Source organism: Hesperophylax consimilis, chromosome 11 (assembly GCF_061612785.1).
Source record: "Hesperophylax consimilis isolate HC1 chromosome 11, BYU_Hcon_1.0, whole genome shotgun sequence".
NCBI lineage: Eukaryota > Metazoa > Arthropoda > Insecta > Trichoptera > Limnephilidae > Hesperophylax > Hesperophylax consimilis.
Window position 1 is genome coordinate 20,461,527 of NC_142846.1, and position 27,263 is coordinate 20,488,789.

At 32.2% G+C, this 27,263-nt stretch overlaps 1 protein-coding gene, 1 long non-coding RNA gene and 1 other non-coding gene across 3 annotated transcripts in view; 2 read left to right on the forward strand and 1 right to left on the reverse strand.

The window, feature by feature from the left end:
* Positions 1–27,263, reverse strand: part of LOC149419898 (A-type potassium channel modulatory protein KCNIP1-like) — a gene marked incomplete at its 5' end in the record, with an annotated part of 206,045 nt that overhangs the window by 172,941 nt on the left and 5,841 nt on the right. The window lies entirely within an intron of this gene.
* Positions 18,375–18,448, forward strand: TRNAI-AAU (transfer RNA isoleucine (anticodon AAU)). Its single transcript has one exon. It is a non-coding gene; the product is annotated as a tRNA-Ile (tRNA).
* On the forward strand, positions 22,057–27,241 carry LOC149419907 (uncharacterized). The gene is made up of 5 exons (XR_016302770.1): positions 22,057–22,321; positions 22,398–22,496; positions 23,137–23,282; positions 23,520–23,713; positions 25,012–27,241. It is a non-coding gene; the product is annotated as an uncharacterized LOC149419907 (long non-coding RNA).

Below are 27,263 nucleotides of genomic sequence, written 5' to 3' on the forward strand. Positions count from 1 at the left end.
TCGACAACTTTTCGATAGTGCCTAACGCATTCAATTATCCATCAATATATTTAATGCATTCAACCTCGTATCAATCAACCAGCATTTCCGTCTCTAGCAAACATACTTTCCAAATGCAAACTCATCCACTTGCCACTTAATGTTGAATATTTTAGTGATTTAGGGATATAAAAACAATTTTAATCCTACGAGTTCGACACACAGCTCTTTCTCGTACATATTTTATATTTGTATCTTCAGTATCAATTTTATACATAAAACCCTTACTGTAGAAATTGCTCACGAAGTTTTATGATTTCATCTGCATCACGTACAATATTGCTCGAGCACTACACGTAGTGGGGATTCACTCAGTAATGAACAGATTATTTTGAACATGAATAAATGCAAACAATGTATCACAAAAGCATTTATACAATTTCTTGGTTTTAGATGCTTGAGGATTCTGAAAGAAACATGAATATATCTTCTTCTTCAATGCTATATCATTGATGGGTACAACCTCCGAAAGTTAAAGAAAAGTTGTTCTAATAAAAATTAAAAGGAAATCAATTACAAAGATGTATCGCGATTCCATAATAAATAAACACGTACGTTTGTTTATGTTTGTGGTATCTGTTAAGATAACTACTAAAAAAGCTTATTGATCTCGGAAATAGCAATTTAAATTCTATAGAAATAAACAAATTTAATCAAAGTTTACTGAGATATATCGATGTGTATAATTTTAGAAAAGTTAAGTAAATTCTATTTATTAGAAAAATCGTGGAGGTGAAATAATATATCAACGCATGTATAAAGCCTAGTCCTAGTAGTATTTTGATTATTGAGAAATCACTATTTAGATTAATCTGTGCAACAAATCGGTTTAAATTATGAATACCAAAAATATGCTTTGGATAAATTAAAACTTTTCCCATCGGTTTGTTTGGGTAGATTTGAAATAAAATTGTTAATGACTTTATAAAGGTAATTTATAATGCGTAAACATCTAAATAATGTGATTTTTTATAATGAATGCAGGAACGCATATAAGAAACAGCATGGAAATAATATTGTATGAATAATAATTTCATTGACAGTTTCCCTTGATTATATTTTTTATTTTTTATAAAATAATTCACAAAATAAATAAAAACCCATTTTTCCTTGAAATCGAGCGTTTTTAGAATTCGTTTGCCAAAGAATTTTTATGCCAATTACCTATAGTCGTTGCGGTATAAGGCACACTAAGTATATACATTTTTTTGGCTGGTGGCTTCGTCTTAAACACTAACTTAAAAATCCTATCTAAAATAATTTTAGGTGGGTCTTCTAAACATTTCCATTATTTTGTACTATTTTTCTTATTTCCGTTGCAATTGTATTCAAATAATCAATCAGAATACTTATTTACTTACAAATTTCATTATTTTCAATTATGTTATTTTCTGTCTTCATGTTTCTTCATTACGCAATATATTTTTAGTTTTTCACACGTATTTTTTTTTTACTATGACTTTAACTCGGTTTTTTTTTATATTAACTCCACACAGGAGGCCCTGAAGAAAATAATTTCCCTCAGGGTCTATGTCATCTTTGGGGATGCTGTGTGGGGGGTCTTTTTGTGGAGAGGAAGGAGTGAACATGGGTCTTGAAGAGTCCCATGTTGTAAGAGGGAGGAAACACAGAGGCCGGCAGTTCGTTCCACAGCCGAGCTGTTGAACTTAAGAACGAATCGTAGAAGCGACCCGTTCTCATGTGACAAGTGTCAACTGTGTACAAATGTTGGGCGCGCGTTTGGCGTGTATCCCGACTACGCACCGGTGCCGAAGGGATCAATGACGCTAGTTCCTCACGTATAATAATATTTACGTATACTACTCTTAGTTTTAGGTATATAAGTACTATATTGCTACGTAAAAGCCACATTTATAATTAGATAAAATAATAAAACGCCTCCGATATAGTGAGCTATGTAGTCATGAAACTTTTACAGCATTTTGAGATTAAACTAATTTTGATCTCGCACCAGTTCCATCAGGACCTTTTCGATTTAAAATATCTATTATAATGACAAAAAATGAACAGACTGCTTAATTGTGATGCATATATATTTATTTATTAATTGTAAAAGAGTATAACATATTTCTGCAGAACAGTAGCATGGGCAAAACCGAGTGGTAAAACCGTTGCATTATAATTTTGGTCATATGAAAACAGTAAATCGAATATTGAACGATATTTTTTATATGACACTTTTTTAAAATTCAGATCATGCAGTTTCGGAAATGTTGAAAGAATTTCAGAATATTACGATCGCTGCTAAGTGATGGATGACCTGCGAATTGGAGTTTGAAGCAACTGAGTTTGAAATTCATTCATCATACAAAGGAGATAATAGTCCACAAAATCCACAGATAGAATAGAGTGAAGTGGCTGATTATGGAATCTGACACGAAATGCGTATACTGAATTTAATACGAATACACTAAACAGAAAACCAATATTTATTATCTTTGTTCCAGTGTAAACTGTTATGATTAAAACTTATCCTGTTATCATTAGGCATATTTATTATTGTAGCTTATTGTATCTGAACTTGATTATTAATTTATGAGTTTAAATGACGTAGGAAATTGGTATTCAAAGTATTTGCACTCAACTTCAAATGGCGTGGAAACATGGTATTCAAGGTATTTGCAGTCTACTACAAATAACGAGGAAAGTTGGTATTCGAGGTGTTTACACTCTACTTCAATTCAGGTGGGAAGTTGATATTCAAGGTATTTGCACTCTACTACAAATTACGTGGGAAGTTGGTGTTAAAGGTATTGGCACTCTACTACAAATGACGAGGAAAGTTAGTATTCGAGGTATTTGCACTTTACTACAACTCGCGTGGGATGTTGGCATTCAAGGTATTTGCACCCTAGTAATTTCATTAATTCATTAATTACATAAAATCATATCGTAATTTTACTGGTTTTGTTTGCTCATTTATAATACAAGCCTAACAGCCCTTTTAATTTATGGTTAACATTCACTGCTCTGTCTATAATAGAATGGAAAGGGAAAACAATAGTTTCTAATTTATTATTTTTTACTCCGATTTTTCGCTCATAGGTTTATAAAAATCTTATAATGGATTCTAATTATATATGACGATACTTAACACTTATTTATAAGAGTAATTGCAAACAACCAATTATTTTTCTTAGTTATCGAAATCTAGTCTAAACATCAAAATGTATATCTAGTCAGTGATTTCAATTAAATCTACTCAGTGACTTTAATCTAGACCGTGATTTCATCGCATGCTTCATCACTAGATTCAACACAACATCGTCAGTTTCAACAGTGATTTTATCGCGTGCTTTTCCTCGCCGTACATTTTACTTGCAAATATCACTGTGCATATATCCAATATACATGCATTCATTATTTGGTCTTATATGTAACTTATAATTTTTCTACATCAAATGTAGAATAAATAAATAAAAAAGTCTAAAAAATAAATTTGACATAAATTCTGATTTATCGTCAATATTTTCATAACATTTGTAGAATTGCGGTCTGAACTACATTTGGCCAAGTCATTAAAAAATAATTTTGAAAAATTGGATATTTAAAAAAAAATCTATTTGCAAACTTTCTTTATTATTTTCACTATTTAAATCACAAAGTGAATTTCTACAATTTTAATAAGGCAATCTACCACAATTTTTACAAAACAGTTTTTATATGTATTTTTATAATGACTTCAGAATGCGAAACAGCTGTCACGTGCAATAATAATTACATATCAGAACTTACAGAAGTATATAAGAAAACTGTTCTGTTAACCGTTAACAAAGAAAGCCTCTTACCGTCTCTCTTCGCAGAAGTTATATATACAACATACGGATTTTTTATTATTTTCAAACGTGAAATTCGTAGTAAGAAACTCATGCTAACTACAAAACCTGAGAAGGAGAATCATAATAATAATTATTATGGACTAACATACGATATAATCATTTTGTTGCATGACATTAAAAAGATAATTTCTGAATAATTAAAACCATATTTAGTGCGCCATGCAACAAACGGAAGTTCTATATAACAACATAATTCTTTGTTTTAAAGATGTTAAGTAACATATTATTAAATCCAAGTTATATAGAACATACGAACATTCGTAGTAAGTAACTCTTGCTAACCACAAAACCTGAGAAGGAGAATCATGATAATAATTATTATGGACTTACATACGATATAATAATTTTGCTGGATGACATAAAAACGATAATTTCTGAATAATTAAAACCATATTTAGTTCGCCATGCAACCTGATGCTACTCCGAAGAATTATTTCGCTTAGATTGATTATTCGAAAACCATGTATAGTATTAATATTCATTGGGATAAAATTAACTGATTATAAAATAATATTTTCACTGAGCTAAATTTATGAAAGCAAATTCCATTTCAATCTGTTTTCAACTATTGGTCCATGGAGGAAAATTAATATATTCATTTGAATATTTTTGTGCCTAGCTTTGATGCCGGTAGACACAATGGATTCTATTAACCAAATGTATGCAAATTAGAGGGTAATTTAAAATTCAAAAAAACCCCGAGAGATGAGAATGAGCTTCATTTGGAAACAATGATTTTATTGAGCAGTTATTTAAATTTAAATGGAGATGTTACCGAACTGGAATTAAAAACAAAATTTATGCATCGCAAGGGGTTTTAGAAGAGTGTATAGAATAAGTTTAACAGATAAGTACTAGGGTTCATTAATATGTGGTCTGAAAATCTCCGCATAAGCGTTACAAAAGAAAAATAAGATAGTTTGAAAGTTTAGTTATGTGAATACGAATGTAAGAGGGAGTGCGCTAATAAAAAAGGGTGATAATTAATAGGCGTACGCAAAAATAATATTTAATAAAGCATTACTTATTTAAAATAAGGCAAATATTCCCAACAAAACCTTAAATAGCGTTTTAGAAAACACCGTGATTTTTTCATACCCATATGTTAAATAACAGAATCAGATATTTGTTATATACCTATATGTTGAATAACAGAATCAGATATATGTTAAATAACAGAATCATATGTTTCTAACGTACCTACGTGTTAAATAACAGAATCAGATATTTGTTACATACCTGTATGTTAAATGACAGAATTGGATATATGTTACATACCTATATGTTAAATAACATAATAAAGTTCACTAACTTGAAGTGTTCAAGGGAAAATTGTAATACATTGGCATAAATTCGGAATGCGGAGTATTAACTATTATCTTCAAATTTTTGATTATTAACACGTTAAACGCCATGTAGGTCACCGGTGACCTCATAACGAAAATCGTATTTTTTCTCCGATAACGCCATGACGGTCACCGGTGACCGCAGTTAATTTTCTTGATTTTCATGGATAATTTTGGTAAAAAAAAGGAATACGTTTTGATTGTCGCCGATGCGATTTGAGTATTTCTTTTTTCAAATTTAAAATGGTAATGTTTCTTCATTTCCACAGTGGCGTTCAACGTGTTGAACACCAAGATTTTGAATAAGCAAATAAATAGTTGGTATATTATACATTGTTCTTGAACGGAAGATGATTTCAGTATTGCCCCGCACCTTTCAGAATCGAAAAGTAACTGTAAATGACTTTAGTGACCAGTTTTGAATAGCCAGATACGTCCTGACTCTTAAAATCTTCTCGCCCCCCGCATACTTCATTCAATTGCCATATCTATATAACACACTTATACACATATTAACTTTTTCTTCTATTAGAAACTGTTCTATTATTGTAACATTAGTTTTTCAACAATGTCATTATTACTAACTTACATATAGGTATTTTACTTACTAATGATGTATTATGTATTCTGTAATTTTTTTGATGAAATAAAAAATTTAAATTTAAGGGAAGTTACAATTTTTTCCACAGCTAAGTACCTACAGTTACAATTTTTGTTCGCCATCACGAAAAAAAGATTATACCGAAGTCCTTCTTTATGCCATTTACTTAAAAAAATTATAAATAGTTCTTATTTGTGAATATTGATGTAATAATTTGTATTATCCCTATACCTCGCCAGGAAGCGGACGAATACTAAGACGATTTTACTAGAATCTCCAGTTTGAAAGAACTGTTCAAAGAAAGAAGTTTGCTGTTAATAAAATTCAAAACTATCATTAAACATTTTATTAATCTTGTTAAAACTCCAAGCGTTTTAGTTATTTTTAGCTAGGACTAGTTTAGTAATATAGAGCTTTTAACCTTCTTAGTAGAGTCGTTCGGTGTGTACCGTTAATGTACCCTCGCTGAGGTGGAACATTAGCGATGCATTAAAGCTCTGATTGCTTTACTCAGCGCAAACTGCGACCTACAAATATTGAGAATTGATCTTTGATTTGCGGGGGACTTTCACCCTTACAGTAAACGGCGTTAAAACTTTATAGCAGATAAAGCAGCGCATCGACAATGTTCACGGAATTAGGACTAAATGAATTTGCCGGTTTGATGAGTGCCACTCCTGAGTGAGCGCTGGGCCCAAGCTCACTCAAGACCACGCCCTGCATAGCTGTCCTTAGTTGTTAATTTATTCTTCTTTATCTATTTTTGCATTTTTCACATATCTATTACAGAAAAAATATGTATATCTATATGGGACGTGTGGGATTGCACTAACCTCCCCACATCCTGGAATAAAAATAATTTTTATTAACGATATCTGTAACTCGAAGGAAACGGGTATCATAAACAATAATCAAGCATAGCTTCTGTTAAAAATAATCATTAGGTTATGAATATTCTTTACGAACAACGTCTAATTTTTTATCGAAAAAACCAGAGGCCATTGTTGAATACGTAATTATTATCGAATTTCTTAAGTTTTTCGGATAGGACCAAAGTAGCTCTTTATTATATTTGTTTTTTGTTTACTTTTTTATGATTTCTTTTTTCCACTTTTCCCTCAAATGAATTTATTAGATGTTGAACTTCGGTCAATATTGCGGGTATTCACCGGTATAAAATATTTAAAAAAATACTACCAACTGTATTTTTCAATAAATGCATTTCGTATCAATTGAATTTCCAACTAACTTATCATAAAAAAATGGATATATTATAATTATGTAGCTTTCGTAAATATTTAGATTCCAGTATAACCAGAATATACAATCTGTCCGCCATATCCCCTTTGCAGTTTGTAGCTAAATTGATATAAACACGAGCTTTCGGCCGTTGCTTAATTAGTATACAGTTGAGCACCCTGTCACATGCAAAACAAGATAACAACGAGTACTAATGAATTTCGAATATTTATAAATATTTCGGTGCCAAATAATATGATCGACCATACACGAATAGAAAGGTCGCAGTACGTCCATAGCTAGATCTAAATTATTCGCCTTCAACCAATGCGTGTAATGTCGGTACTTGTTATCTAACGACGACCTCTTCAGAGCATTTAATATCGTTTAGTGTTCGTTTAAACTAATTTATTACAAGCAGTCACACCAGGAAGGATCTTCTGGTCACTTTTGATAGCCAGACCGATATAGATAATGCAATAAATTGAATCTTGAAATACGCTGGCAACACTATGAATTGACATTTTTAAACATCAGACGGTTACGTAAATGTTAAATAAACCAAATAAATTGACATCGTCGAATCAAAATAATAACTTAAATAAACATTGCCAGTCCACACGCACCTTTTGACACAAATGGGGACATAATTAGTTTATGAGATCTTTAGTCATAATTAAAAACTTTTGTTTTTTCAGGCTGGAACGAAATAAATTATAAATTGATCAGGTCTAATATGAATTAATTAAGTCTATGGGTCGTGTATTTCAATTCTAAGAGCTTTGTTTGTTCACTTATTTTTGCATAATAACCTAGTTATTATGCAAAAATAACGACACTATCCAAAAAATTATGCATATTGACAGCTATTCCGACACATTGGAGGCCGCGCTAAAAATTTACCGATGGTCGAATTTGTATTCTGACCGTGCTCGCAAATATCGCTAACTGATCATAGATATCGTATTGACATTATATTGTATGTACATGGCTTTACCGATCGTCCGTGCTAGACCTCCTGATAAGACATAAAAGTGCTTATACAAGTATCAAATGAAATTCTCAAATGTTATTAGTTTTGATACACTATTTCCCATATGTTATTTATTATTTGCTATATATTTTAAAATATAAATAAATAAACTTCAAATAAATCTTTTTTCAAAATTTGGATACATAAAGAGATTTTTAAATATTAATTTATCGAAATGAAATTTCTGTCCTTAAATATAAGGACTTATCATAAAATATTGTAGGTGTAAGTGGTATTGCTAGACAGATTAAATAAACCTCGAAACGCATCGAATCAATCACATGTTAAAGTATCTTTTGTTTGTTTTGTTTCGTTTTTCTTACTCTTTTATTATTTATTATTTTGGCAATTATATTTTTTTCATGAGCCATGACATTAATATTGTTTTGCATTTAATTTTTAAAATTATAAGGTCTTTCCCGGAATAACCTTTTTTTTAGAAAGCACAAATTTATGAAATGTTTATATTGTATTGTATTAGAGGTCGGAGACTTAAGGTAAATTCCCCAAAATAGGGTAACAATAAAAATATACAGTTGAAGTCGCAATGAACATGGTAAATAAATTAAATAAGCGAGTCGAGATAAAAATTATACACTTAATTTATTGTGAAATAAATTCATCAAAACGAGATGATATTTCGCAAACAGAGCACAAAGTATGTGAATATACGACTCCAATTCACGACGACACAACGATTGAAATAGCTTGCCACGACGACAAAAATGCTAATAATTACTGACTTGCGACAATTTAAAGTGCAACACCTTCTTCTTTCCAATGTGGGTAAGGCTGTTTTTTAAGGAAGGAAATGGATTGTAGGTATGATAGTATATGATGGGAAAAATGGTAGGTATTATCCCAAACTGTTTCAATACAAAGACCTCTGCTTACATTCTGTTAATAATAATAACATAAAAATAAATGCACACAAACATACTAAACAACGTAGTAAATCTTTAAATAACCAAAAAACGCAAAATATTAATAAATAATTTGAAACGTGAGATTAACGTCAACGAATCAAGGTGTTTGTTCGATAACGTGTGAAGTCACGTCGCCGCGCACTTAATACGATTCCCGAGTTGAGAGACGGCACAGTCTGAAGCCGCAGCGAACTGTGACAAAGCCGTACCATTAAATCAAAGGCGGCAAACGTCTTCATTTGCATCGGGAGCCTTCGAAGCTTTCAAAGCTTTTGCTAACAATTTCCGCAAACACGACGCTAGCTTTTACTTTAATTGTCCCAGTTTGGGGGGCGCAGTTCACGAGACGCCCATGTTCGGTACACAGTACATACGAAAGTGTTTATTTGAGAATATTCAAATTAAATGTAGATTTCGATTTTAATCTCGAATGCCAACGAACAGTCGGTATGCGCTTTACGTTTGAGACGAGGTGATAAATCGTGTATTTCGAAGTTGGTGGAAATAATGCAAATGTAGAAATGTACGGTAAAGGGGTTGTGATATTTTAATTTTGGTGTTTGTAGAACTATCAATTCTGTTATTTAAATTTATTTAATTATTCAAATAATCTCCGATAAATTTGCCAAATTGGTTATATGAGAAATAATGAGTGTATTTAAGTTGATTCGACGAAAACCTTCTGCGAATCCACACAGTTTGGCTATTTTAAAGTATTCATTTTAATTATTTCAATATTATTACTGAACACTCTAACGATTATAAGTGCAAATCGTATATACTGATTAATGTTTTCTATTTATGTCTCGTACGGTATAGCTAGGTGATTTGGAAAAGATAATCAAGAAGTAGAGATAAGAGAAGATTATCTGTGACAGTTTCACTTAATAAAACTTTTTGCTTGCTTATAAAATTATTTACAAAATAAATAAAAACCAGTTTTGTGCTTGAAATCGAACGTTTCTAGACTCCGTTTGTCAAGCGATTTTAATGCCTATTACCAACAATATAAGGTATACCAAGAATGTACATATTCTTGACTTGTAGCTTCCTCTTAAAAATGCATAATCTATTATCGCAGGGCATAGTGTACTAATAAACAATCAACACTTTAACTTCAATTTTAAATCATAAAACTCATATTTTCGCTTTTTTTTGTATTTATTATTTTGGTGTTTAATTCGTAGAACTCCATTAATTTTTTTTAAATAAATTTAAAATAAACCAAATTTAATAATGTTATAATAATTATTAAGTTATGCAAGTATTTCTGTTATTTTTACAGTTTATAATGTGACAGCTGTTTCGGCTTTTTAGGCCATTATCAAACTGTCCACAACTGTACAACTGTCAACTGTACAGTTTGATAATGGCCTCAAAAGCCGAAACAGCTATCACATTAAAAACTGTAAAAATAACAGAAATACTTGCAGAACTTAATAATTATTATAACATTATTAAATTTGATTTATTTTAAATTTATTTAAAAAAATCATATTTTCGCATTGAAAAACATTTCAAGTTTGCAAAGTAGGCAAACATTATTAAAAAACGATAAAAAACAAGATAGATTCACATAATGCGTAGGCGTTTTTAATACAACTCAAGGTAGGAGACTTTCACCAAGTTTCATTTGGGTTGAATAAAATAAACTTTTTATCGTAAAAAACTGTTTTCTTGTACTTTGATGTTTTCATATAGCCATAAAACTGTTTTTTGTTGTTGTTTGCCAATGTCATCAAAATAATTTTATATTTTTTATGCAATTCAAGATTATTATTACAGGTTATTCATGAGATTTTATGTAAAAACTTCCCTTATAAATATTAAATAAACAATTTCCAAAGTCGTAAAAAGGAACATTTGTCCAGGTCGAGAATCAACCGATGAGAAAGGGAGGTGGATTTCTATTTATGGATATTGGAGATTTACGGCGTTATCAAAAATAATAAAATGCAAGCATTTGTACTCATACTGTTGATTTCTGATCTAAAAGCCATTTCGTCCAACCAGAAACATCTTTCAAATGAACATATCACAAATGTGATAAAAAACTATTAAATTTATAAATTTTTCATTGTTTTTCATTGTTTCTTTGCATTGTATCTTTTTTACGCTAGAATTTTGAACCTCACTAGGACAAGCCTGTATTGAGGTTAATAATTTTACAAAATAATAAAAATAACACAATGATTATATATTGAGAGAAATATATTGTTAAATTAGTGTTTCTCTGAATTGAGTACCTAAATGGTACCCACTAAGCTAATTCCAGCCAATTCATTACAGTAGAATGTAGTAAACATGTAGGGTGACCATGATATACTTTGATATTTGATTGTAAGAAAACATAATTAAATATAACATTGTTTGTTGTGATTTAGAATGACACAAGTTTTTGGAACATTCAACGATTTTAAAAATTCGATTGTATTATTTAATATTTTATCTATAACTGTTATTTACTGGTATAACTAAAAGATTTATCATGCATATAAATTTTTTGATAAAACTGCCAACGCCCTGCTTAATAAGCTTTCAAACTGATTATTTCAATTACTTAAGTTAAATTAGGTACCGCTTGGTGGGTAGTTTTTTTTCTTATAATTTTAAGATACCTGACATGTTAAAACATGAAAATACAAAATGTAAGATGCTTATTAACATTCAATAATGGATGTAATTAAATAATATAAATATCTTAACATTTTGTGTAGTCGCTATCAACTCGCCAACTATATAAACAATAAGGATTCGACAAAATAGATATCGTATATTGACTGATTAATATTTGTGTGCTGGGTGTTGTTCGATTTTCTCATTCGCACGACTATACCAAGATAAGATATACGCCACTTGCTCAACCGGATAACACGCGAATTGATGTTTTTGTTATCGACACATGCTAAGAATACGACCAAACTTGGTGAAGAAAAATCGTAGGATTTCCAATATGATGACGTCACATGATTGATTGCCCGATAGACCTGATCAAACATGACTCTAGCCGGAAAAACAATTTCCAAGTTTCTTTGATGAGGAATTTAATATCCCCAACGTAAACATGCGTCGGTCGCATTATGGCGAAAAAACAACAAGTTCTTAAACAATAGTACACCCTAGGCGTAAACCCTTCGTAAACCTAATCTTTTGGCGTCTTATCAGAAACAACCCTCGTGGACAAACATCCCCCATGGCATGACAAATAGTGGTATTGATGATCGATGAAAACCATCACAATTTATCCCACGGACTGACGTAAAAACTCTGAATGTTGTGAAATGATTCTGGTAGGTAAGGAAATGAATTACGCAATCAATTATTTATTCATAGCGTATAAAATACTAACTTTACTACCCAGCTATAAAGACAGTCAGTACTCGTTTTCCCGTGGAGTTATTTTATTGACCTTTTGGAAAAAAAAACAAATCAAAATCAGAACAAGAGGACGTTTTTTATTATATTTTGACAGATTTATAAATTTCAGAGCTCCATAGCTTATAGGGGTGAAAACTTTGCTGGCAAAAAAAATGTAAACGCAGATAATTTAATGTCAAACGCTGTGCAAATTTCATTATGTCAGAGCTCACCGTTTTATTGTTTTAAAAAAAATCCTGTTTATTAGGATATTTTCGGGAGAATCTAAAATCTGAAATATAAAAATGAACACACCATTAATGAGTGAGTTTTTCTGATAACTTTGTTGAGGTAGTGGAATAAGATAAAAATTCAAAAGATATCTCCGCTTCTACAGTTAAGTTATAGAATTTGTCACGTATTGATGACATGGTAAGAGTTTTGCCATTCTCCTAAAACCACCCTTATAAAACAAAGCCCCATGTTATAAAACAGCGCACTTTTGGATTTGGAGGATAAATATTAAATACATTCTTTTTCCTCACCAACGGATATAAACAAAGTATTTCCTCAACACATTTGCCAGCTCAGAGCAACTGCAATGATTATTTATATACGTTTATAACGATAACCGTTGTTTTGTTATTTTAAAAATTATAAAAATTATCTATTTTGAATACCATAAATTTATGCTTAGCAGAATAGGCATTAAATATGCCGCATGATACATTTTGCTGACTATTAAATAAGGTTCGTGTGATGTTAAAGTAAAAAAGCAGGAATCATAATTTTTTGTTTTAAATAGGAACATGAAAATTTCGTGTGAAGTCAGGTAGTAAAAGCAGTATTTTATAATATCATACGTCACTGGTCACAAAAGATACTTTCAACAATTCATCGCAAGTTTATCTTGACGTATATGTTATTTTGCCTTTATTTTTACGCACATGAAAGAATTTATTTTTAAATGAACATTAAAATATCTGAGTTAACTATCGCAAAGTACAAAAATCCAATTGACCTGTATTTTTTGGCTAAAACGTATATTCCAAAACCATTTGAAAAACAATATTTATCATCTGTGGACCCCTAGTGAACAGGTGTGATAAAGATATGATACCAGTAGTTCTCGAACAGGAGATTGTACGTCCGAAAAATTATGTTTAATTTTCTCTTATTTAATAAATCAGTACTGTTCTATCTCCGGGGTTTTCTAAGAAACTCACTTAATCAATAAAACTCCGGTTTCAACGAAACAACTGAACTTTTATTGTGATAGATTAACAATGACTCTGATATCTTATTTAGCAGGCAGTTGGCATAATATTGACCTTGAACTTGAGGTTCTCACCTTATTTATTAAAATTATTGACAGCTAACGCCATCTATGGATAATCTAATAGTCTAATCTGTAGGTGAGCTCATACACTAATGGATTTTTTTAAGTATTCTTCAGGTAGGTAGTTACGATAATATTGAATATTATTCCGATTTGACAGCTCGTAAAAGGATCCACATTCAAGCTAACTCTAGCAAGATAAAAATACTGTTGGGAAGTGAGTTAGCTATGAGTTTCACTCATAGCTAACTCACTTCTTGAGATGCACTCATAGAGGACAGTGCAAAGAGCTTGCTTGGAAGTCCGTAAGATGGCAGCTAGTAGTCATAGTCGCTAGGGCCAGTAAGGCTGCTTCCAGACAAACTTGGCGTTTACAGATCTCATTTAGCCAGCTCCTAGTTAGGTCGACTATCGTGTCACTATTGTAATTCGCAAAGTATTGAATAAATCTCTAATATAACACAAAGAACATATTCTTTAAAATCTCCTTCCACGACGAGTTGGACAACTCTTTGTAGGAACACAACAAATATAGTATCCAACACCGCCATAATCTAGAAACGGAAACGGAACGTACAAAAAAATACAGACAGATCAAATAAAAAACGTTCTAATTAAAACAAGCCAAAGCCACGCTCAGTTGATTATGGGGACGTTTTGAAGAAATGTAAGAAGTATTAAATAAGAAAAGTAATGTCGAATTCTCTAGGAAACTGTTTTACTGTCATTAACACCTCTAAATAACGAAGAGTTTATTTTCTAAAAGCAGTAAGCACGAGCACACGTCGAAGCTCTGCAAAACAAATATTTACGAGTTGCTGGAAACTGGGGGTGAATTGTCGGTAATGGTTTGGCCGTCGCAAACACCGAACCAGAATCCTACCCAACATACAAGAGGGGAAATAGCTGCAGTGAAATGTTCGAGTACTGTCCAACATCGCTTTCTTGCTTTCGAGACGTTTTATTTTGCGGTGGGTAAAAATTTCACAGTAAACTTTAAATGAATTTTCGAGGAATCGAACACTTTTGGTGCGACATTAAATATAAAATACAACATTTTAACATGGATTTCAGTTGGGTTTCGCTTTGAATCGAGCTTTATCAATGCTTAGCGTTAATTGTGTGATATAAAAGATTTTAATTTAACTCTTAATCTAGACTGCCTAAGTTACAGAGCTATTTCGGTAACCCAAAAATGTGCTTTTAAAAAAACTAAAAAAGTTTTAATAAAAGTTATTTTAACTCAAGTTAGTTGACTAAAAGTTATTTTAACATTATGCTGAAGTACCCAGCGACGCCCGGGATATATCTACTTTTAAAGGGTGGGAAAAGGGGAAGGGGTGGTTTATTGAAATCTCACGTAGAAAACTTAATCTTGTTTTGAAGGTCAATTGTGCAAAATTTCATCAATCTCGAAATAAAATGATAAATTTAAAAAAAAACAAACTGACAGATAATTTTCTTTATCTATATCGGATTCCACGATCATACCGCAAACTGTTGTGGTATATGATAATCTAATAATAAACTTCTAATTAAGTTTTTAAACGAAGAAATTGAAATTCATTTATTCATTTCTTTACGCCTTATGGGGCTTTTACATAACGGTAATAAATTAAATTGAAAACAACAGAACAGAAAATCACCCTAACATTAAAAAATCCTTTAAATTTACTAGGAGTAAAAAAAATTAATTACTCGTTATTTACACTAATTAATTTATAATAAATATTTACAAAAAAAAGGATTGTATAATAAAATTACATTATTGTAATCGTAGCTTTTTTACTTTTGCGAGTCATAATGCACGTGTTCGGACTTCCTCTGAGTCAAACATGCCAAGTAACATCAATTATTCTCTTGGAAACATGTTCCAATTGATATCTTATAAATGATAAACAGAACAGTGTTAGTTAAAAATTAGTATAATTTATTTTAAAAGAACAATAAAACAGCTGACCAAGCGCAAAGAAATAATAATAAAAATAAAGGCGTGTTTATACGAATGCTTTGTAAAAAGCACAAAAATAAGAAATTTATCATAATTGTTTAAAGCATATTGGATCAGTTTTTGTAAAGTGTTTCAAGAATAATCACCCCTAAAAGTTTCGCGGTATGAGCCTGTATTTAAGATACACGCAATAAATTATTAATACCAAAAGAATTTTCAGAGCGAAAATGTTTAAGCTTTTCTATCATAGGTATATCATACTGTGTTTGTATGTTGGAAGCTATCACATCTAAACTATAGTAAATGGATAGATAATGGTAGATATGTTTAAGTTAAATATTTACATTTCCTAATCCACATTATGTGATAACCTAACAAAAGACAATCTGCCTAATGAAATGAAAACATCCACAGATTTTCACAACGAACCGTTTCTGTTGTTTTCTAGTTTCCTGTTATCACGACACGACGGCGATGGTTCATTACGCCTTGTTTTCCTTTGTGAATCATCTTTATAATGAACCTGCAAATCGACACACAAAGCCAGGTTTATTATATTTATTAAGAGGCTTAGGTCCCTTGGGAGCCTTTCGTGGAGCTCGTTTAGCATTGCACGAAAAATTAGGGAATGTTTTGAAATTTGAGTATTCCTGATTTTAAGGGTTTTTTTAAGCAGGTTGATTAAGATCGGTGGGAATGAATTTTTAACGCGTTATTTTTAATTTTTTTTAAATTATACAAAAGTCTTAACTCCTCCCAACTTTATGGAACCAGTGAGACTATGGCATCCCTAATTGGGGTATATTGTTAAGATGAAGGTAGTGGGCAGGGGAAAGAGACTTTTAAATCTGAATGATGGTATTACATCAGGGCAATACTGAAAGTATTTTCTAATCTGGAACGTGCCGCAAATAAGGGTGAGAACTAGAGCGGCCACCAAAGCAAAAAATGACACCGGTCAATTTGAAACCGCATCTTTTAAAACCGCACTCCGGGATTTGAATCCATGATCTCAGGCTTGCTAGTCGAGAGCCTTACTTCTTGACCATGAAGGTTCTTGAATTTATGAATTAGATTTAGAATTAGAAATTATGCGATTTTTTATTTTTTTAACTGAGGTGGTGTAATTATTATTATGTATTTATGTGATCCGCTATATCACTTTAAATTAAACACCAATAATATCATTTTATTGCTCAAATTTTAAACTAAAACTAAAAACAAACCCTGCCTTAGTCATTGTAAATGTAGTAACAATTAATTTATTTTCTACCTATGTAAAAACAAATGAATAGCCCGAAAATTGGTGAAAATACGAGTTTATGAATTAATAAGTTAGCATATAAAAAATCATCCCGCAAAAAAAGTTTTTTCCATATTACATCTATTTTTATTAAAAGATAAGTTTAAAAAAAAGTTTTTGGTTTACTGAGGATTGAAATTTTCTCCCAGGAGACTGGCTATTATTTGATATGAACTTTTAAAACTAAAACAAAAACAACATATATACATGTGATAAATATGTATTTTGGTTTGATTGAGGATTGAACCCTTGTCCCCAGGGACTGGAGTCAACAACGCTAACATCTAAGCCAAATTCTATTTCGATAGTACTGTCATTTATTTCATATATTAATTGCTGTAATGTTTTATACACGGTGTCCGGAAGCTCGTAGTACAAGCGGGAAACTGGAGAATCTACACCACATGGGGAACCCAAAAAAACATAAAGTTTTTTTTTTGAGCATTTTCACAAAAAAAAAAAAAACCAAAAAAAAATATTTTTCGGCTATTTTAGGGTTAAAGTTTTTTCTGGTGTTTAGGGTTGAACAACAGATGTTTTAACCCTGAAGAGCAGAAATATTTTATGATTACACCGGATTAAATGAAGGGTGATTTCAATATAATGCTTCAAATCCGAGTTTCTTCATTTGTTTTACTTTCAAATAGTTTTAATTAGTTGGGTACTTTGATCTTCAGTAATAATTTATAAGAATTTGATTAAAAAAAAAAAAAATCAACTTCTAACTCGATTTACTCGATAACGAAAGCTCAAATCAAAAAAAAATATACTACAAAATCGACTCCAAATGTGATGTAGATTCACCAGTTTCCCGCTTGTACTACGAGTTTCCGGACACCCTGTATATTAAATACAATGTCATCCAATTACCGGAAAATTGCGTGTGCGCATGAGTGTGCGCACGCGTGTGTGCCTGAGTGACATGTTGTTAATAGAATGCATTGTCTTCGACGACTAGTCTATCTGTCGAATTTAAGCTCGATCGGATATCAGAAAATAGGTTAATTTCCACTTCATTCATCCAATAATTAAGAGGCAAGAAAAAAAAATCAAAATTCATATTTAAAAAATTACCAAACGCGCACATATTGATTGATTTTATGGTGCCTAATATATAGGTAAATATTTATATTGAACAATTAAAATATAAATTAAGCTCTTACAACAAGAAAATCATGTTGCTCAAACTTCAAAGTCACGTTAAAATTATGTGCACAGCTTGCATTATGAAAATGAAAGTTGATTGGATCATAAACAAACATCTATATAAATATTTTTAATCGTATCATTTATCTGCAGTAGTTCTTATCTATCACAATCTCAACGATATCATAGTAAGAAATATAGTACAGTTGAAGTAAATTGACACATTTATTATCTGGCCCATTAGCTCAGTTGGTTAGAGCGTCGTGCTAATAACGCGAAGGTCGCGGGTTCGATCCCCTCATGGGCCAATTTTTTTCCCACTTATGTGTTTTTTGTTAATTTTATTTTAAATAAAATATCGTTTCAACAGTCTCGATCACGAATATATCAAACTTCTATCACGTAACGCGTTTCCTAACTAAACGGAACGGAAATAAACGTAAGCGATATAAACAGTTAAGATAAATATTTGTTGTGGTAAAAACTGGTAAAGTCAGCACATAGTAATGATTTTTAAAACAGTAAATAGTACTGATTTATAACTCGAGCAAAATTACAAAACATAACCAGTGTGACCGGTCGGTGGCTGAGTTGACATCACTTTTGGGTTCCATCCAGGCGTAGTGTGTTCAATTTCTCGGCCGGCTAAGTCTTCCATCACAACACAAGCAACGTTTTCCGCTTACTATGGTGTTGGTAGAAGATTTTCAAATATATTCAGGTTATTTGTAACCCGAATTTATTAAAAAAAAATAATAAAGCACGATTTACATTTGTATCAATATAGATACCTCACGAAATTAAATAGTGCGACATATAAAAAAAATATGAAATAAAATGATTTCAATAAAAATGAATTAAAAGAAATCATAGAAAAAAATGTATATTCACTACTTTCAGAAAAGTAAATATTGGAATCGTGGAGGAGAGTTTGATCAACAAAGATAATAATGTATTTAGATACTGAGTTTTATCAATTTCGTACATAAATACATTTACGGAACAACATTATTTATCTAGTCTATTCAGTCAATGGGCAATCGAGATGTTAATAAAATAGCTCTAAACCTAGACAAACGTTACAAAATAGACAGTTTATTTTGTTAAGACAATACTGTCTTACTGTCTTTATGTTATTGTTTTTGATTATTGAAAATCGTTTATTAGTTTAATATTTTTAAATCGGAGCTGCCGAAGCCCTACTAGCTCTGGGAAAATTAGACTCAACACATACAAATAAACACAAAAATCTGCTTCTGCTCAACATGTTTTATAAATCTAAAATATGGTAGCAGTGAAGACCGGTGGGATATAAGAGACAGGAATAACAAACTTTAGACAGACAAATCTCTTCCTATCCTCACTCTCTAAGGCCTCAAATAATTATCCAAGAAATAACCTCACTAGCTCCGAGCATTTGTGATGTAACATACAAAACCCAAGACCGACCAGAGGTCAGGTGTCACGTGATCAAGTCAGTGCCACCGAGTAACGACAGTTTGTAAAAGGATGCGATTTTTGTTGACGTTCGTTGTTACTACTGATTTGTGTGATTGCTTAGCATATTAAATAAACAGAAGCGATTATTTAATTTATTTTGGTTTCAACTAAATTAAATTTTAAAATATATATTTTACAATAAATTGACCAATTTTTAAATGGTTTTTATTAATTAAAAAAATGAAGTTTATTTTGCGACAGCACTGACATCGTAATATGGCGGTCGTGCACCCTGACTTATACTCTAGTCGGCCATGTAAAAACTTCACCTCTGTTCAACAAGTTTCCATGCACATGGAAAATATTTTCCAACAAATAAATAATCATCTAGAATACCAAAGGGGCAGGGAGAACAGAAGGCGGACGAGTAAGGAGGAAAAGTATCATTTACCTTGGCCGGCACGTAACATGCTCGTCCCAAGTTCCCGGCAGTTGCAAACTCGTAATGGCCTCTCAAGTCGTATTATTATTTGTTTACTTTGAGAGTGGATTTCTCCTCTCGACTGGAAAGCGTGCGTGGCCGGAGATTTAGATCGGCATGATTCATCCCAAGCAGAATGGACCGGATGTTTCAAACGAGCATGGCTACTTGAGGAATAAACTTAATAATAAATGTACCTTAGAGCTGAAGATATTTTCAGTATCACCCTGGTGTGAGAACACAATTCAGAATTGAAACGTTACTTAAAATGGCTTGAGCCGTGTTAGGTGAACAGATTTAAATATCCAGGTACTTCCTCAACTTCCTCTGCCCCACAACATACCCCTATTGGGGATACCATAGTATCACTAGCTGCCGTTCATCGAAGATTTAATATTGCATAAAAAAATAAGAAAACGTTTTTACAGAGACACTGTTACTAAATGTTTTAGTTTTCGGAATAATTTAATGAGCAAACTTCAAATTGTAATATTTCTAAGATAAAAATTTGGAACAGAAAAATTCAAAAAAGATACTGTCGCATCTCGGAATTGAACTCTGATAAGAATCTTGAAATCATACATAAAGATAGCAGCTAACAAAAACATGCATTAAGAAAATGAAGATAATGTTGTTAGTTCATAGTCGAATACAGTTAAATATGATCGAAGGAAATAGGGTCGAATTAGCTTAGTGGTTAGAGCCTTGCCCCGGCACGGCTAAGGTCCTGGGTTCAATTCCTAAATGCGACCGTTACCTTTCTTTATGATTGTTCCAAAAATCTGGTTTGTGAGTCGCTAATATTGACTTCAATGAATAAATGATTACTGAACATAACACACATTACACTTATCAAAATAGAAAATTGCATTTATTCAAAGGCTTTAATTTTTTAATCCATTTGAAAAAAAAAAATATTGATTACATGTTAACTGCATATGGAAAAAAATTGACAAATTGATAATTGACAATTGACAAAAAAAGCATACAAAAAAACATTGAACATGTTATTTATTGTTTTTAAGTTTAATTTGTAGAACTCCATTTTAATTTATTTTATCAAACTGGCATTATCAAAAGGCCTTCAGAGGGAGAAACAGCTGTCACGCGTAATAATAATTACACAGCAGAACTTGTTTAAAAATAAACTGTTTTTATAAACCCAATAACAATATATACAGTAATACGCAGTTTCTTTGTTTTATTTGGTCGCTTAAAATTAGGCGAAAATCGACCACTCGAACTTAAAGTCGCATAGGACACTAGGTTCGTTTTCGTGTGCTTGAAAAAAGTTGCCTTTCTTTTGTTTCAGGCTTCAAGCGAAAGTAGACCGAGACGCCTCTCTGTTTGCATAGAATTCGAGTTCAATTTTGCGTGTAAAAACGTGAAACAGCAGTCAGTTTTTTTATTTGGAAACTCTACGGCTGGAAAATTAGAGGAACTCTGTCGACAGAAACTGGAAACGTTCGAGGCGCGCCATGCTCAAGTACCGAGGTTCACTCTCCCGCCGCCAGGACTGCCCCACTATGGCAAAAAAACGATTTGCAACAGAGCTTCCAAATCTGGGAATCGTACCACGTGGTCTGCCAATTTTGCAGAAATCACGAGTGTTGCCACGCGCGCGGTTTCGAAACGGCCAAATTTTGGTGCATTTTCGCAACGTTTCGTTTTCATCGATCGGGATGATCTGCAAAACATTTTCTCCTTCACCGTTTATGTTTTTATTCAACATCGAACGCACCCCGAACGCGAAATCATAAAAAAAAAATTTCTTGCGCCTTTTTGGTCGAAAATTTTGCGTTTTTCGCATTACTCGAACGTAAATTAAAAACACGATTGATTTTTATCGAGCGTCGGGTCTGAATTGATCGGGTATCGTTGATTTTTTTTTTAAATTTCACGAAAGATGTTTTTAAATTTCCCCATTTTTAGGGTAATAGGTTTAATTAATGTCTAAATGTTTTTCTTTTCATAGTGGTATCATCGGTAGTCACGTGGCCATTTTTTTTTCTCAAAATGGCGTCCTCTTTTAACTAAATAACCGCATTTTTTACGCGTCTGTTTGTTTTCTGTGTGTTTCAAAATATTGGAAAGTCCGTCGAAATGGATATCGATAATGGATAATAGATGAGTTGAGATTATTCTCAAGTTCCGTGTGTCTTTGACAAGTTGCCCAATTGGAAATCGAATTTGCACTCATGAACGCGACGAAGAAAACAATGGTGCCTATCTGCAAGCTTTGATCGAAAATGAACTTAAAGTGAGTTTTACCCATAATATAACGTAATAATTTATATTAATAAATGATTATACAAATGCCTAACTGTCATTTGTAGGGTTCTGAAACGTCTAGGCTGTCGAAATATCGTCTCTAACAACGCTTCGACTAGACGTTCTGGACAAAGGACAGCGCAGAATTCTAGCATCTTCTCAAGGTGAATATTATCATGTTATAATTAATTAATTAATGTCATTATTATAACGTAAATAAAAGCCTAACTTTCATCTATTGAAACATCTCTACTGTCAATGTAAAACATCTCTATTGCAATTGACAATGGAGGACATATCCACCAATGATAAAAGAGAAAGCGTTCACTTTTTGCCTAGAATCATGCCGGATATATTCGCAGACACAACGGTTCCTTTAATCTTTACGTGCGCCAGTTTTCAGTATGACATAACTATAACATCTTGCTTTATTCACATTCAAACATTTCATAACACACTACATTTTTACCCATTAGTTTCGGGGAAAAAGCAACGTTTTGACACGCAGTCCGCTTCATTTACACGCAAGCATATGTATATAATTATAAAATTAGGCAGATGCCTCTCGCATTACTTTCGGGCAAAAAGCAAAAGTGTTGAAACACATTCTTTTTAATCTATTGATTTCTTCACGTGGTAAAATACATACAGTGTGACTTGAACTAATCATTAAATTTGTCAAAACCCATCACTATTTGGGGAAACGAAATGAAATATAGTAGATTCATTAAAAAGAAAACTAACGTCCCTTTCTTAATGATATTCTAAATTATATTTTAATGTTATTACATTCGTTATTTGCAGGATTCTACTGTATGGATACTTTCACGGGACGTTGTGTTCAAGTGGATTTTAAAATCTAAAAAAATGGCGTCTACGCTTTTCCAAATTCGGTTAAAAATACACCTAGGCGATTTCATCGATGGTTTTTGGGAGCGTTTCTTGGACAGGTATGTACACGTATGATAATTGGGAACTTTTCTGAATGTTTTAGCGGCAGTGTTATAAATGATTATTAGTATTATGACATAAGACGACTGCATATTACGTGTAGTTTGTTCTGGCTGCTATTTGACATACATTTTAAAACTTTGACAATTGCCATTATCGTCGAGTCTGTAAATTTTGCAATATATATTAATAAAATGATACAAAATGCCTAACTGTTATTAAAATGTCATTTGCAGGGTTTTGAAAACGTCTTTGCAGTCTGCGCTTTTCAGTATTCGAGAAAGCCGAGTAATGACAGCCGGCGTTACGTTACTTACATACGTTACTGGCGTTGCTTCAGAAATATCGTCAAGTCGTGATGACCGTGCATCGCTTTGACTCGACGTTCTGTACAAAGGACAGCGCAGAATCCTCAATGCACTTTCTCAAGGTGAATATTATCATGTTCATACTATTATTATAACGTAAATAAAAGCCTATCTTTCATCTATTGAAACATCTCTACTGTCTGCTTATTGCAATTGACAATGGAGGAAATCTCCACCGGGCGTCGTGGAACTTCAGAAATATCTAAAAATATAAGTTTGAAATTAAAGTTGTCAGCCGGCTTTAAGCGTTTCTTGAACAGGTATACAATGGCACAAGTATGATGGTTGGGAATTATCAGATAATGTTTTACAAGAAAGTCACGTGAAATGATAAAAGAGAAAGCGTTCATTTTTTGCCTACAATCATGCCGGATATATTCGCAGACACAACGGTTCCTTTAATCTTTACGTGCGCCAGTTTTCAGTATGACATAACTATAACATCTTGCTTTATTCACATTCAAATATTTCATAACACACCACATTTTTACCCATTAGTTTCGGGGAAAAAGCAACGTTTTGACACGCAGTCCGCTTCATTTACACGCAAGCATATGTATTTAATTATCAGAGTTGTGCCGTTTAGAAAGCCTCATGCTATTTATAGGAAAGGAACGAAACAACCGCAAATGGCTCGAAACGCCGTTTGCAGTTGTTGCGTTCCTTTTCTGGTTCGGTTCGGAGCTTATAATCACAGGGGCCCAACTACAAAAACTGGTGTTTTGAGTTAAGCTGGGTTTTGGTAATGCCATTATAATATTTATTAGTGACACGAAGCGGACCTTAAAGTTACAAAGTTTGTTTGCATAATTCTATTAGATAGTAAGTTACATCAGGCGTTTCAATTATTGACTATCATTGTAACATTTGAAAGTCAACACAATGCAATAAGATTAAAATACAAGACGCGTTGGACGCCATTGTAATATTTAAAATTCATAGCTATAAAATTCATGTTGAGCGTCAAATTGTATTATCATACAAAAGTTAAAACGCTATTAACACTTGAGACAAGAAAACATGAGGCGACTCTTTAATTATAATATTCAAATAACATATCTCAAGATCGTGCACTGTGTTCGTAGATGGCTAATAAACCCCGATGTTTAAATATATATGTTTAAACATAGGGTACAAGTAATATCTATTACAAAATGTATGTAATTAGTTCTGGCCCGCTATTTGATATTACATTTGAAACTTTGACAATCGCCATTAACGCTGATTCTGTAAATTTTGCACAATTCTTCTGATCATTTGTCTCTTATTGCAGATTTTTTTGTTGTACCAAGTTAAAAACATTAAAATACTATATATTAATAAATGAATTAACAATATGCATAATTTTTTTCGTTTGCAGGATGTCTAAAGCTTTCTCTACTGTCTGCGTTTTCAAGTCCTCGAGAATGAATGAACTTCAGCCGGCGTTACTTTGAACTGGAACTAATTTCACAATCCTCTCTATGTCTTTCCAAAGGCGTGATGAAAATGATGACACTTCAACGCTTTGATATTTTAAAGTTACTAATCATCCATGAATGGTATAATTATGGAACTAATTACATAACTAGCTTGCCAGTTAATATATCTACTTAAATCGGAAACGATCAAGGTTTTTAATTGGACGGCCAATTTGTTCATTTAAAATTTGTTCACAGACCACCATAGGGGGGTCGGTCAGGTACCTACAGCTATTTGATTTAAATGAAAGCATTTACTTTATTTACATTCGAACATCAAATCGTAAATATGAAATTTGGCACAAACATCTTGCTTCATTCACATTCAAACATTACACCACGCACCACATTTTTACCCATTACTTTCGGGCAAAAAGCAAAAGTGTTGAAACACATTCTTTGCTTCTCCATTTTTATCAGAGTTGTGCCGTTTAGAAAGCCTCATGCTATGTACACGAGCTGAACTTCGATTTATAGGAAAGGAAAGAAACAACCGCAAATGGCTCGAAACGCCGTTTCTTTCCTGGCTCGGTTCGCAAATCGGGAGCTTACGTATTTAAACAACCTACAAATAATACAGAATAGACGTTTTAATCATGGAATGGAACATTACCAACTCCTCAAAGTTGCGTACCATCATGAAATAGTTTCACCGTCAAGTACGATTTGCCAAGATGTTATTAGCGCACTTTACGGACATTCTCATTCTGTAGCGATTCAAATTTATTCAGTGACAGAGCGATACTGTGTCCCAAAAATGTAGATGCACGTAAAATTAACGAAAAAGTCTTGCTTATGAAATGACAATTTAAATCGCAGGGTCAAACTTTTAATCAGATTGGTGTTTATTTACCAGAACCCGTCTTTACGCATGGGCAATTGTATGTAGCTTGCTCCAGAGTCATAACAATAAATTCATTAAAAATTCAAATAGTCGACGGAAGTCCTCAAGGTGTAAATCAGGCCAGAGTTTCAACCCAAAACATTGTTTACAGGTAAATTTTAGATTAGGTATTGTCGTTTTATATCTATTTAAACCAGTAAATTTAATCTATTTAAGACTAATCTTCCCATTTTAAATTTATTCGCAGGGTTAAATACATACAGTGTGACTTGAACTTATCATTTGATGATAACGCAAACCTAAATTTGTCACTATTTGAGGGAACTGTTGATTTTTATCATTAGGAAAATTTAGTTTCAGATTAAATAGATTCCCAAAAGCATTTTAACTATTTTTATATTCTGTTTAAACTTTAAAAAGTAAAACAAGTTCAAACTCAAAATACTTATATCGAATCAGATTTAAAAAAAATAAATACACTTTAATGAAATTAAAACGTTGTTTGATTTTTACTTATTTCCAAAATCTGTTATTTTATTTTATTTATTTCATTCAAAAAACAGTGTTTTACATAAAAAGCATACTCTGCACATCTCACTAGGGCATTTCAATCGGTAGCTTGACATAGGTAAATAGGTTTGCTCAGCTAGATCAGTGAGCTAAATTAAAATGTATTTATGTAAGGTAAGTTTTTAGATTCTCACGGCCAAAAGCATTTTTGTTGTTTGTTTTTGGGGTGTTATGCCGTGTTGCGCTAACTCCTTCTTTAGCCGACGTTTCGGACAGCGTCGGCTAAAGAAGGAGTTAGCGCAACACGACATAACACCCCAAAAACAAACAACAAAAAAGTATTTATGTAAGTTCAAGTAGTTGTAGGTAGTAAACAATTATATTTTTAACGTCTTACTTTTAAGTAAAGAGAGTGAAATGTGTATATTTTTTTTCTACGGTTTATACTGTGGATTCCAAATTGTCGAGGCATATTCCAGTGTACTTCTGACTCATACAAAAGTTAAAACGCTTTTAACACGCGAGGCAACAAAACACAAGTGTCTTAGCGCGTTGTTCAGTTCAAAGTTTTTACAGCTTTAAAACCACTATTCCATATTATATGTATTGTGAGAAGTGTGCATTAACCCAAAGACGTCACAATTCAAGTGTTGTGTAAATCAGACGTTAAATTTGTCAAATCTAACATGTTTTGCATATTCTTTGTAAACAACAAACTATATCTGTACATTTATATTGAATGTTTTGTTACCCAATAAAAAAATATTTTAAGCATTTATGTTATAACGTGTTTCTTTC